At 42.1% G+C, this 10,581-nt stretch overlaps 1 non-coding gene across 1 annotated transcript; it reads left to right on the top strand.

Annotated features, from left to right (window-relative positions):
• Positions 1-9,433: 9,433 nt before the first annotated feature.
• Positions 9,434-9,538, top strand: LOC138162000 (U6 spliceosomal RNA). The gene has a single exon (XR_011168510.1). It is a non-coding gene; the product is annotated as a U6 spliceosomal RNA (small nuclear RNA).
• Positions 9,539-10,581: the final 1,043 nt, after the last annotated feature.

Below are 10,581 nucleotides of genomic sequence, written 5' to 3'. Positions count from 1 at the left end.
TACAAGTGAAACTAGAACTTGGGTAGAACACTGACGCAACAAGGCTGCTTCAGATGCCAGCTTGCCCAGACTCAACCACTCTTCTCTTCTCTTTCCAACAGGCATTTCTTTAGGGAGGAACTGGAAGCAACCTACACAGACATGACTAAAATAAACAAGTTCACATCACATCTAACGTCATAGTGGTCATACAGTCATTTCCTGCTACGATGCTGGTATAGACTAAGCAAAAAGATTAGAGTGCTCAAGCTAGGAACCTCAATGATGAAATGCCTATACCCTACAGCTACCAGGATGGTGATAAAAGAAGAAACACATCTCTGCCTTCTTCCCTTGATCTTCTCCTTGCAGGTACGATATAGCTTCCCCTTTTTACTTGAATCCTTTCCTCCCTAAGGCCTGGCCCCATCTTCATTACCTTTTGCCAATCAGTATCCATCAAGCAATCAGTGTAAGCACATCTACCATATGCCTTGGTATAGTTGAATGAGCACTGGGATGTTTATCCTGGAAAAGAAAAGATGAGAGGAGGGGGAAGACATGATGGCTATCTCCAAGTATTTGAAAAACTCTCGTTTGGAAGAGAATTAGACATGTTCTGTTTGATTCCAAAGGGCAGAACCAGGAGGAAGGGTGAAAATTTCAAAGAAATAGATTTATGCTTGGTATTGGGAAACATTTCCTACCCACTCAGTTGTCCCTCAGGAGATGTTGAGTTCTCTCGGCTGAATGACCACATTGCTACAGGGATTTCTTTTGGGGCATGAGTGGGACTAGATAGTCTTTCAGCTCTTAAATTCTATAATTATCTAAAGTCTCTTCCCATTCGTTAATTCCATTAGTCTATCATGCTGTGGAATTTGGGCTTTTGAATTTAGAGGAAGGAGGGTCTATTTCTCTTAGGGTAGAGAGTTCCTCTCAAGCAAGAGGACTACTATTCTAATCCAGGTTTCCCCCTCCTTCTAAATGGCAGAGCTAAATGCCACTCCCCAAACTCAGACATTCAGGATTTCCTTAAGCTACAACAAAAAAGTTGCTACCAAAAATGATAGATGAGAATAGGTCCCAGGTATTCTTTGCTATATAACCAGCTACCATGGTAACTGAATATACCTGGTAATGAGGATGAGAAGCATGAATACTTTAACAACTTCTTCTTATTCTTTCTCCTTTTTTCTCCTTCTTCTTCTCCTCCTCCTCCCCCTCTTCCTCCCCCTCCTCCTCCTCCCCCTCCTCTTCCTCTTCCTCCTCTTTCTCCTCCTCCTCTTCTTCCTCCTTCTCTTCTTCCTCTTTCTCCTTCTCTCCTTCTTGTCATCCTCCTCCTCCTTCTTCCACCACTACTGCTGCTGCTACTACTACTACCATTACTACTATTTGAGACAGAACTATGATACAAAAGTCCAGCTAGCCTTTCCAGAACATTATAAGTGCTTGCTGTCAGCATAATAAAATTATATTCTGGTGGCACCACTGAGACTCCTAAAATTCCTGACATCCAAGGTCAATTCTTAGAAGTGTCCAGGCATACAGGGCAAGAGGATACTAATATATGATTATGGGGACTCTTCTATATTTCTCTCTGTCACAAATTAAAGGAATTTGGGGCTCTACAGATCCTTTAGGATTATAAATGGATTCTTGACATTTTAGCTCCTTTGCTACCATGATGCCTAATTACCCCTCTCACTCTTGAAACCGACATTATGTGACACCTTGTCTCTTGATGATAAAGCAGTCTTCTACTTGGCTTGCCTGAACTAGATGCCAGGGCTACTCTGAAAGAGAGTGTATGGGACGTGTGTATGTGGGTGTGGTGGGGGAGAGGGAGCCAGTCTTTCTGATTCCTTTCATGAGTCAGCTTTCTCTTGAGGATCATCTATTATAACCTGACACTGACTTGCCCTGCTTGTCTCCTCTCTCTTTGTTCCCCAGAATTCTTAATGGAATAGAGCATCTTAGCATGTGAAAGGAAACTTTAGGTTGTCCTAGAATCATCATGCATCTGCTGTAACCCATCCAGTTTTTCAAGGTTTTAATCAAGCCTTGTCTGCAAGGCACCAAAACAACCTGGTACAAAGTGTGAAAAAATTAGTTGGACTGGATATTTGAAACCACAAAGACACAGTCAGAATGATGATTATTGTTTTTTTTTTTATTGACTTCAACCTTTGAGGGAATAAAAAGGAACAATAGTAGTGAAAAGAACTTTGGGTTTAGAGATCAGAGACATGATTTTAAAACTATGTGGCTTTAGGTGATTTTCTGAACCTCTCAGTGCCTCCATTTCCTCATCTGATGTAGGGGTAAGAACTCAGAGTTTGGAGTCAAAGGACTTCAGTACAATCTTGACCCTCCAGCTTGCTCCCTGTGTGGCCTGGGATCAGTCATTTTATGTCTGTATCACCTTCCTCATCTGCAAAATGGGGGAGATGGGGGAGATGACCTCTAAGGTTTTTCCCAGCTCTAAACCTATGATTATAAAGTGGGGATAATGGTATAGGTGTAACCCAAATCACAGGGTTGTTAGGGGGATTAAATGAGCTAATGGATAGCATAACAGGATACATTCATTGGAACTATTTAATTAATATGAGGGGACTGGACCTTTGATTTTGTCGATGTAGACAATTTCAAGTGAGGACACTCCTTCTAGCAGTATAGATAGGCACCTCTCAGAGGTTGATTGACTCCTCCAGCGTGTGTCAGAGGCCATAACTGTACCCAAATCATGCTCAATTAGCTGCCTCTCATTCAGAAAAATACTCAAAATCAATTTAATAGCTATCAATAAAAAATGGTGAAATAGATAAGTAAACAACTTTTCCATTGTTTGTGTTATCATCTGTCTCTGCCTGTTGATCTCCAATCTGTACTTCTGTCCTTCAGGGCCCACATCAAATGCCACCCCCTCCTTGAAGTCTTTCCTAGCTCCACTCCCCCCCCCCCCCCCCCCCGAGCTGAAAGCGATGCCTTCCACATCTGGGCTCAAAGGAGAACAAGGTTCTATACACACATCGTATTCTAATTTATATGATCTTTTCCTCTAACACCCTACAGCTTTGTTGTCACATTTACCTCTCTGTGCCCAGACAACTCTCTAAGAGCATAGGTCTGGTATGGTGAATAGAGCCCTGGATTTTGCAGTCAGAAAGCATGGATTCAGATGTCACCTTTGTCCCTTACTCAGGTGGAGCAAGGGTATTATAGGATGTCCTTCAAAGCTCTAAGATCCTGCAGATGCCATCTTTCTAATATGTTCACCTTCCCCCTTCTCCTGTAGTCTCTTAAGTATTTGAGGCTGAGAAACCTAGCTCTTTCACATTTATTATAGAATGTGAAGATCACAGAATCTTCATAGTACGGAATCAGGTATCAGGCAGGTAATGAGGGTTCAACAGAAATTTTTTAATAATAATTATCAAAATCTACTCTTTGTTGGTGCCATTAAGAGAAAACCTAATATTGAAGGCATTTTCCAAACTCCCCCAAAGGTGACATTAGATTCTATCCCCCAAGGTAAACATAGACAGTTTAACTTAGTCATCCTTGCATATTTAAAAAATGGAGTGCTGTATTCAGATGAGCCCTGTGAGTGTGTAATAAGTTTGTATAGTCGTGTTCAGTGCAAATTGAATTTCTTCAGGAGTATCCTATTTTTCAAATTTATCTCCTGATGTAAAGAACCTAGATGGAAATGACAGCAATGGTTGAGTGTCACTCCATTAGACAACACCCTGATCTTGCCAAGGATCCATCATACCTGTGTATTTGTATGTACATTTCATTGTTATATTCTGGAACTATTGGATGCCAAGAACTTTATAGATTCTTTTGGACATAGACTGAAACCAAATATAATTTTTATATTGTTCAATGGTAGGAAGTAGATTGAAATGGAGATTCTGTGCTTTGCTTCAGTCTGGCATCAGTGTGATTTTAAAATACAGAACCAAAAAAAGTTTAAGGCTTGATTCCGGTGATTAAAATTTATGTTTGCTGTAAATATATGTGGGTGCATGTATGTGTGTGTATGTGTGCATGTGCGTGTGCGTGTGTGTGTGCACTAGTGAATTGAATGGTAGGCTTAGAAATGGGAAGGCAGGTTCACATCTTACCTCTGACACTAGTCAGGCAACACTGGACAAGTCACTCACTGTCTCTCTAGGACTTATCTACTCTGTCATGGAAGGGTGGAGGGTGTGCCCACTCATCTAGGAAAATATATCTATATCAGAGTCCTCTCGCTCCTCTAAGTAGGTATGTCAGAGAGTGCTGTGGCCCTGTGTCATACTGTGATGCTTTTGTGATGTTTTAGGTCCTTAATATTTATACCCTTTGAATTCATTGAATCAGAGAACTAGAGCAAGAAGGGGTATTGGGCATCCAGTTCAGTTCCTGGTATGTATTAGGTGCTTAGTAAGTGTTTATTAACTGTCGATTACAGATGAGGAAACTGAGGCCCAGAGGGCCAAAGCAGCCAGTCAGAAGCAGGATTTGAACCCAGGTCCCCTGATAATAAGTAATGTTTACATAGTTCCTACTCTGTGTCAGGTGTTTGACAACAAGCTCACAACAACCCTGGGAAATAGGCACTATTATTATTCCCATTTTACAGTTGAGGAAACTGAGTTAGAGGGAGGTGAAGTGACCTGCCCAGGGTCACACAGGTAGTAAATATCTGAAGCTGGATTTGAAATCAGGACTTCCTGACTCAGGTCCGAAGCTCTATCCACTGCCCCACCCAGCTGTCCGTGGTCTCTGGTTGCCTTTCTGAGGCTGTTTAGAAGCAAAGAATTTCGGTCAGGATGAAGTCCTTGCCGGTTCACTAATGTCTGACTCAGGATTATCCTGGAGAAGAGGATTGGCGACCCCCTAGGGTGGACCGCGGCCCTGCCCTCCTCTGTCCTCCCGGCCTCAGGGAGCTGGTGAGTGGGGATTTAAAGCTCACATGCCCATTCAGCCGCGGGGCCTCCGCTGCTACTTAGTGGAAACATCGGTTTCAATGCCAGCGCGGGATGTTTCCATTGCTACTTAGTCTCTGGAGCAGAGCGGTCCGTTACAATGTTGCAACTTTGGGGGTTCCTTGGCTGGAACCTGGATGGATGCTTCGGCACTGAGCCCTGTCCAACTCTGCCTCTTGAATGTACTCAATTGGAGGTGCGCAGCGACCCGAGACCGGGACGAAGTCGTCGCTACGCGTCGTGGAAATTCAAGCTGTGTCCTCCAACCTCCTTGTGGTCCGTCACACTCAGGGGAGAAGAGAGATCTTTCCACTAGGGTCAGGCCAGTGCCCGCAACGATAGCAGTAATTCTGTTTCGAAAGAGCGATCCCTGATAACAACTGTAGATGCTTGTACTAAGGCCCTGTCTCCAATTAAGTGGTAATAGGGGGAAACAAAACAGTAAAGGCACTCATGACTCCCTTTTCTCAGTGCTTGGCAATCATGGTTCCCATAGTAGCTGGAAGCAAGGAATAACAGATAGAAAGAGGAAGATCACCTGCTGCCACCTGCTGGGAGCGATGGATTGAGGAGCCAAGACAGAAAGACCTGCCCGGTGCCACCTGCTGGGAGCGGGGGAGCTGAGGAAGGTGCTATCTCTCTGGAGCTAGCAGAGAGAGCAGGAGGTATACAGACCAACCTTCCTGAAGCTGTAGAGGGAGAGGAGCCATCCTGTAGAGAAACAGCAAGTGACTGGGGCCTCATCCAAGGGCTTCAGTCTTAGTTTTCTCTTTTTAAAACAACATCACAAACTGCATGCTTGCAAGCAAAGAGTGAGCAAGGAGGCTCGAATCCCACCTCTGCCTCTTTCTGGTAGTGCAACCTTGGGCAAGTTGCTTCCCCTCAAGAGCCTCACTTTCCTTCTCTGTACATGGACGAAATGACCTCTTGGGTCCCTGTGAGCTCTGATCATCTCCAATCCTCTAACATGCTTCTTGGGATCTGAAGTAGCTACCCTTTAGGCACCACTTCCATTCATAACTAGAGGCCTTTCCAGCCTCCCCTTGTATCATGGTGGATCCTCCAGATCCCTCGTGCCCCTAAAGTGACATTCCAGCAGCCACAAGCAATCATGGGCTTTAACGGAAGTATTATCAACTTTTAAAGTATGGCTTACCTCGAGCATGGGCCCTCTGGGTCTCTTTAACTGTTGTTTTGATTTTCTGTGTCTGACAACTGCCACTCAGGAAGCATTTCGCTAGAATATGCCAGCCAGAGAACAAATGTCTTTCTGTCCTTCTGGGGCAGAAGTGTTTCTGTGTTGTGTAGCCAGAGGGTCTTATGGGACAGGGGTTCTGAACTGACTTTGGCCCTCTGGTGAAACTGAGGGATCCCATCTTTCTCAGAAGGATGTGTTTAAATGCATAAAATATGTAGGATTGCAAAAGAATTAATTGTTTTGAAATGTAGCTATGAAAATGTGTGTTTTTAAAAACATTCATGGAGTCCAAGATGAGGACCTTTGCATTAGGGGATCCATCCCAAGGGCAGCTGAAGACTTTGTTCCAAACCTTGTCCAAGAAATTGGACCCAGGTCATGGGTAATGTGTCCATATTGGCACTGGAGAGACTCTCCCTCTAATAATTTTATTGCATCACAGTGTAGAGGAAGGAGAGCTAGATTTGGAGTCAGATGACCTAGGTTTGACTCAAGCCTACCAGTCTCCCTGGCGGACTTTGGGCTAGGTGCCTGACCTCTCTCTTTCCTCTTTTTAGCATAGGGTTTGGATCAGATGGTCTCTGAAATCCTTTCCAGCTTGAAATCTCTATCTGTGACCTCATGGGCCCCCTCCTCCCTAGGAAGGTCAGTGCAATCAAGTCCTCTGTGGTTAGAGGAGAGAGTTTTGTGATTATTTGCTATTTGCTTCTGCTCATGAGTATCTCTCTAGGAAACTGTGAAGGCTGCAGAGCCTTGGAAAGGAGTCCAGGGCAACACTGAGTGCCTCAGTGACTGGAGTGCCAGGTGTGGAAGCAGGAAGACCTGAGTGTAAATCCTGCCTCAGATACTTATTAACTAGCTTTATGACTTGGATGAGTCACTTAACTTCTCTGTGGCCTCAGTTTCCTTCTATGAAGAGATAATAATGGCACCTACCTCACAGGGATAGTATAAGGATCAAATAAGTTAACACATGCAAAACATTTTGCAAGAGTTTGGACTATGTAGATGCTGTCATTCCTATCATCATTATTATGATCATTTCTGCATGTTTTCTCCAGTGTTTTGAACTGTCCTCAACTTAATTCAACAAGCATTATTTAGTGCCTGCTATTTTCCCCAGCACCATGCTAGAAGCTGTTGATACAAAGAAATAAAAGTTTACATTCTGCAGGGGGAGATACAATGTTTACACAGAACAGCAAATACAAGAGATATAAAATAAATTAAAGACAGTTTTCTAGGAGAGAACACTAACAACTAAGGGAATCAGCAATAGCCCTTGGTTGGCAGTAGCACTGGAGTTGACGTTGGAGAAAACTAGGGGTTTTAGTGGGAGAGGTAAGGAGGGAGGGCTGCCAGCCATGGCAGACCACCTATGCAAAGGCCTGGAGGCTGGAGATAGAAACAGCAAATAGGTCAGTTTGGCTGGAACACAGTAAGTGAGACACAGGAATAATGCATAATCAACCTGAAAAAACAGGCTGAGCCAGACTATAATGATTTTAACTGCTGAACTTAGCTTTTGTTTTATTTAAAATAATCTGCAGTGTCTTTTCAGCATTGCCTTCATCATCACAGGTTAGTGCTATTACCTGAACTAAAAGCACTTTGTGTTGGCCTGCATTAATGCACTGGTCCTCTGACATGAAAGAAAGAAGCCACTCGTGTAGCCCACACTCATGAGACCATGCTCATTAGGAATATGTCACCCCGTGTGCTTGCAAGGGATGCAGTTCAACAGCCCCTATTGCTAATGATCTCAGGCAAGCTGCCAGAATTTCACTCTCATATCAGAGATTGATGGCACAAAGGTCCTGTGTTGACTGATTTTTTGCCATCATTTCTCTTGGCCTAGGTCTCTGGGACATTCCACTGCAAACATTCTGCACAGTTGACATTAAACCATTAATGAAACTCTTTGGGTAGATTCAGGCAGCTCTGAATCTAATTGTACTGCTGTTTAACATATATCTCTCCAGATTTTTTTCTGGGGAGATCTTCTTGGTATCCCCAAGCATAGTAAGGCCAGCACCCCACTTTTGTATTCAGTTCACATTGTTTTAGAAGAGTATTAAAATATTATGCCCAAAGAGTTATTAAAATTCCTATACCCTTTGACCCAGCAATACCACTATTAGGTCTATTTCCAAAGAAGGTTAGGTAAAAAGGAAAAGAACTTATATGTTCCAAAATATTTATTGCAACTCTCTTTGTGGTGGCAAAGAACTGGAAATTGCAGGGATGCCCATCAATTGGAAAATGACTATACAAGTTGCAGTATATAATTGTGATGGAATACTACTGTGCTATATAAGAAATGGTGAACTCCATGACCTTAGATAAATATGGAAAGACTTGCACAAAATAATGAAGAGCGGAATGAACAGAACCAAGAGAATATTGTATACAGCAACAGCAATATTGCTTTAAGAACAACTTTGAGCAAGTAATTTTGACTATTATAAATATCCAAATTAACTCTAAAGGACATATGAAGAAAGATGCTATCTGCATCCAGAGAAAAATCTGATAAATAGGAGTATATGTAGAATGTTTACATATGTACATATTTATGCTCAATGGTCGCCATGTCTGGGGAGGGAGAAAGAAAGAAAAAAAAAGAAAAAGAAATTTACGCGATAACCTTATTATATATTTAAAAGGAATAGCAAGTTGTACATCATAGACTTGCAGCTTTACATGCAATCATCTTTTTATTATACTATGTTATGGAAATGCTTGTTTTATTACACAAATTAAAATTTTAAAAATAAAAAAAGAAGGGAAAAGTGAAGGAGTAGCAGTTTGACCCAAAGATTTATGTTCCTCAGTGTTATTCATAGATCTAAGAATAAAGATCCCTTTTCTCCTGTAGTTTCTAACAATGGCTTCAGGAGTTACTCACATATAGTCCCTGCTTCTCACTCCCACCCCTAATACTTCCTCTGTCACTAGAAGAGGTTTTTATCACTCAGGAGAGAAAGCCTCAAGACCTGTCTTTTAACAGGAAATACATGGCACTTCCTCTATTATTATGCTGTTTAGTCCACATCTCTCCAAATTCTTCCACAAGAATAACATGAGAGACTTTAAAAAATCTTTTTCTAAGATCTGAGTAAACCATGTTGGCAGCATTGCCCCGGTCTACTGGCTTAGTGACTTTGTTACAAAAGGACACTGCATTAGTTTGGTATGATCTGTTCTTAAGGGAGATCACTGCCTCCTTTGTGAACTGTTCATTTACCATCTCTTTAGAAACACATTCTGTACTGCTCACTTCAGCAAAACATATGCCAAAAGCAGAACAATACAGAGAAGACTCACATGGCCCCAGCCCAAGGATGATGTGCAAATTCTGAAAACTTTTCAGATTTTTAACATTATGGTACACGAATACAGTATTATTGCCCCCAGATGAAATGATGAAAAAGATAAATTTAGAGAAACCTGGGAAGACCTATGAGAACCAATGTGAGCACAGAACCAAATGTGTACAATGAGTCTAGTTTTATGAAGAAAAAACAACTGCGAAGCCTTAACAACCGGAATCAATGACTGCCATGACCAGTTAGGACTTCATATGTCCAGCACGACGTCCCTCACTAGAGGGTGCTGAATGAAGGTGTGGCCAATGTGTGAACTAGTTTCATGTAACTATACTTATTTGTTACAAGGGAGGGCTTTTATTTATCTGTTGGGGGGAAGAAGAGTGGGAAATAGTGATGGTGATACTAAAATAAAAAGGAAGAAAAATCATCGATGCATCAGAACAAAAATAAACAGGACAGAAGAAGGAAGTTTTGAAGGCATCACAGACAAATAAGGGCAGTGTTGTGGCTGGCTATGATGTTAGCCAGGGAACTCAGTGTATAGAGTGCTGAACCCAGAGTGGGGAAGATCTGAGTTTAAATCTGGCCTCAGACAGATAGCTGTGCAACCCTGGGCAAGTCACTTTAGCTGTTTGCCTCAGTTTCCTGATCTGTAAAATGGAGATAATGACACCCACCTCATAGGGGTTTGGTGAGGATCAAACATTGTGAGGAATACATGAGAAGATAATTGTAAAGCACTTAGCACAGTGGAAGCTGTTATCTTAGTAGTTCTCAAACAGCACAGCTTCAGGGAGAAGCCACTTACTCTCCCAAACTGTTCATTGGGAGAGGAGAAAGAAGGAATGACCTGAGCACCATGACATTATATACCATAGCCCTTGTTTCTTACTCCACTCATGCTTTTGGAGTCTTGCTTAGCCAATTGTAAAGAACCAATTTCTCACTATAATGAGCCAAAATAATTTACAGACTAAAATTCAACACAAAAGACCAGAAATGGGTCCTTGCTGTTATTGTAGTAGTATAGAAATCCCACAATTGCTTTTATAGCTATGCTTTTGAAAAGGACATGAAATTATTTGGAAAT

This window comes from Petaurus breviceps, unplaced genomic scaffold, assembly GCF_028583685.1.
Source record: "Petaurus breviceps papuanus isolate PSGF00001 unplaced genomic scaffold, PetGlider_PUasm1.0 185, whole genome shotgun sequence".
NCBI lineage: Eukaryota > Metazoa > Chordata > Mammalia > Diprotodontia > Petauridae > Petaurus > Petaurus breviceps.
Note: the sequence above shows the minus strand (reverse complement) of the source record. Positions and strands in the feature narration are given on the sequence as shown.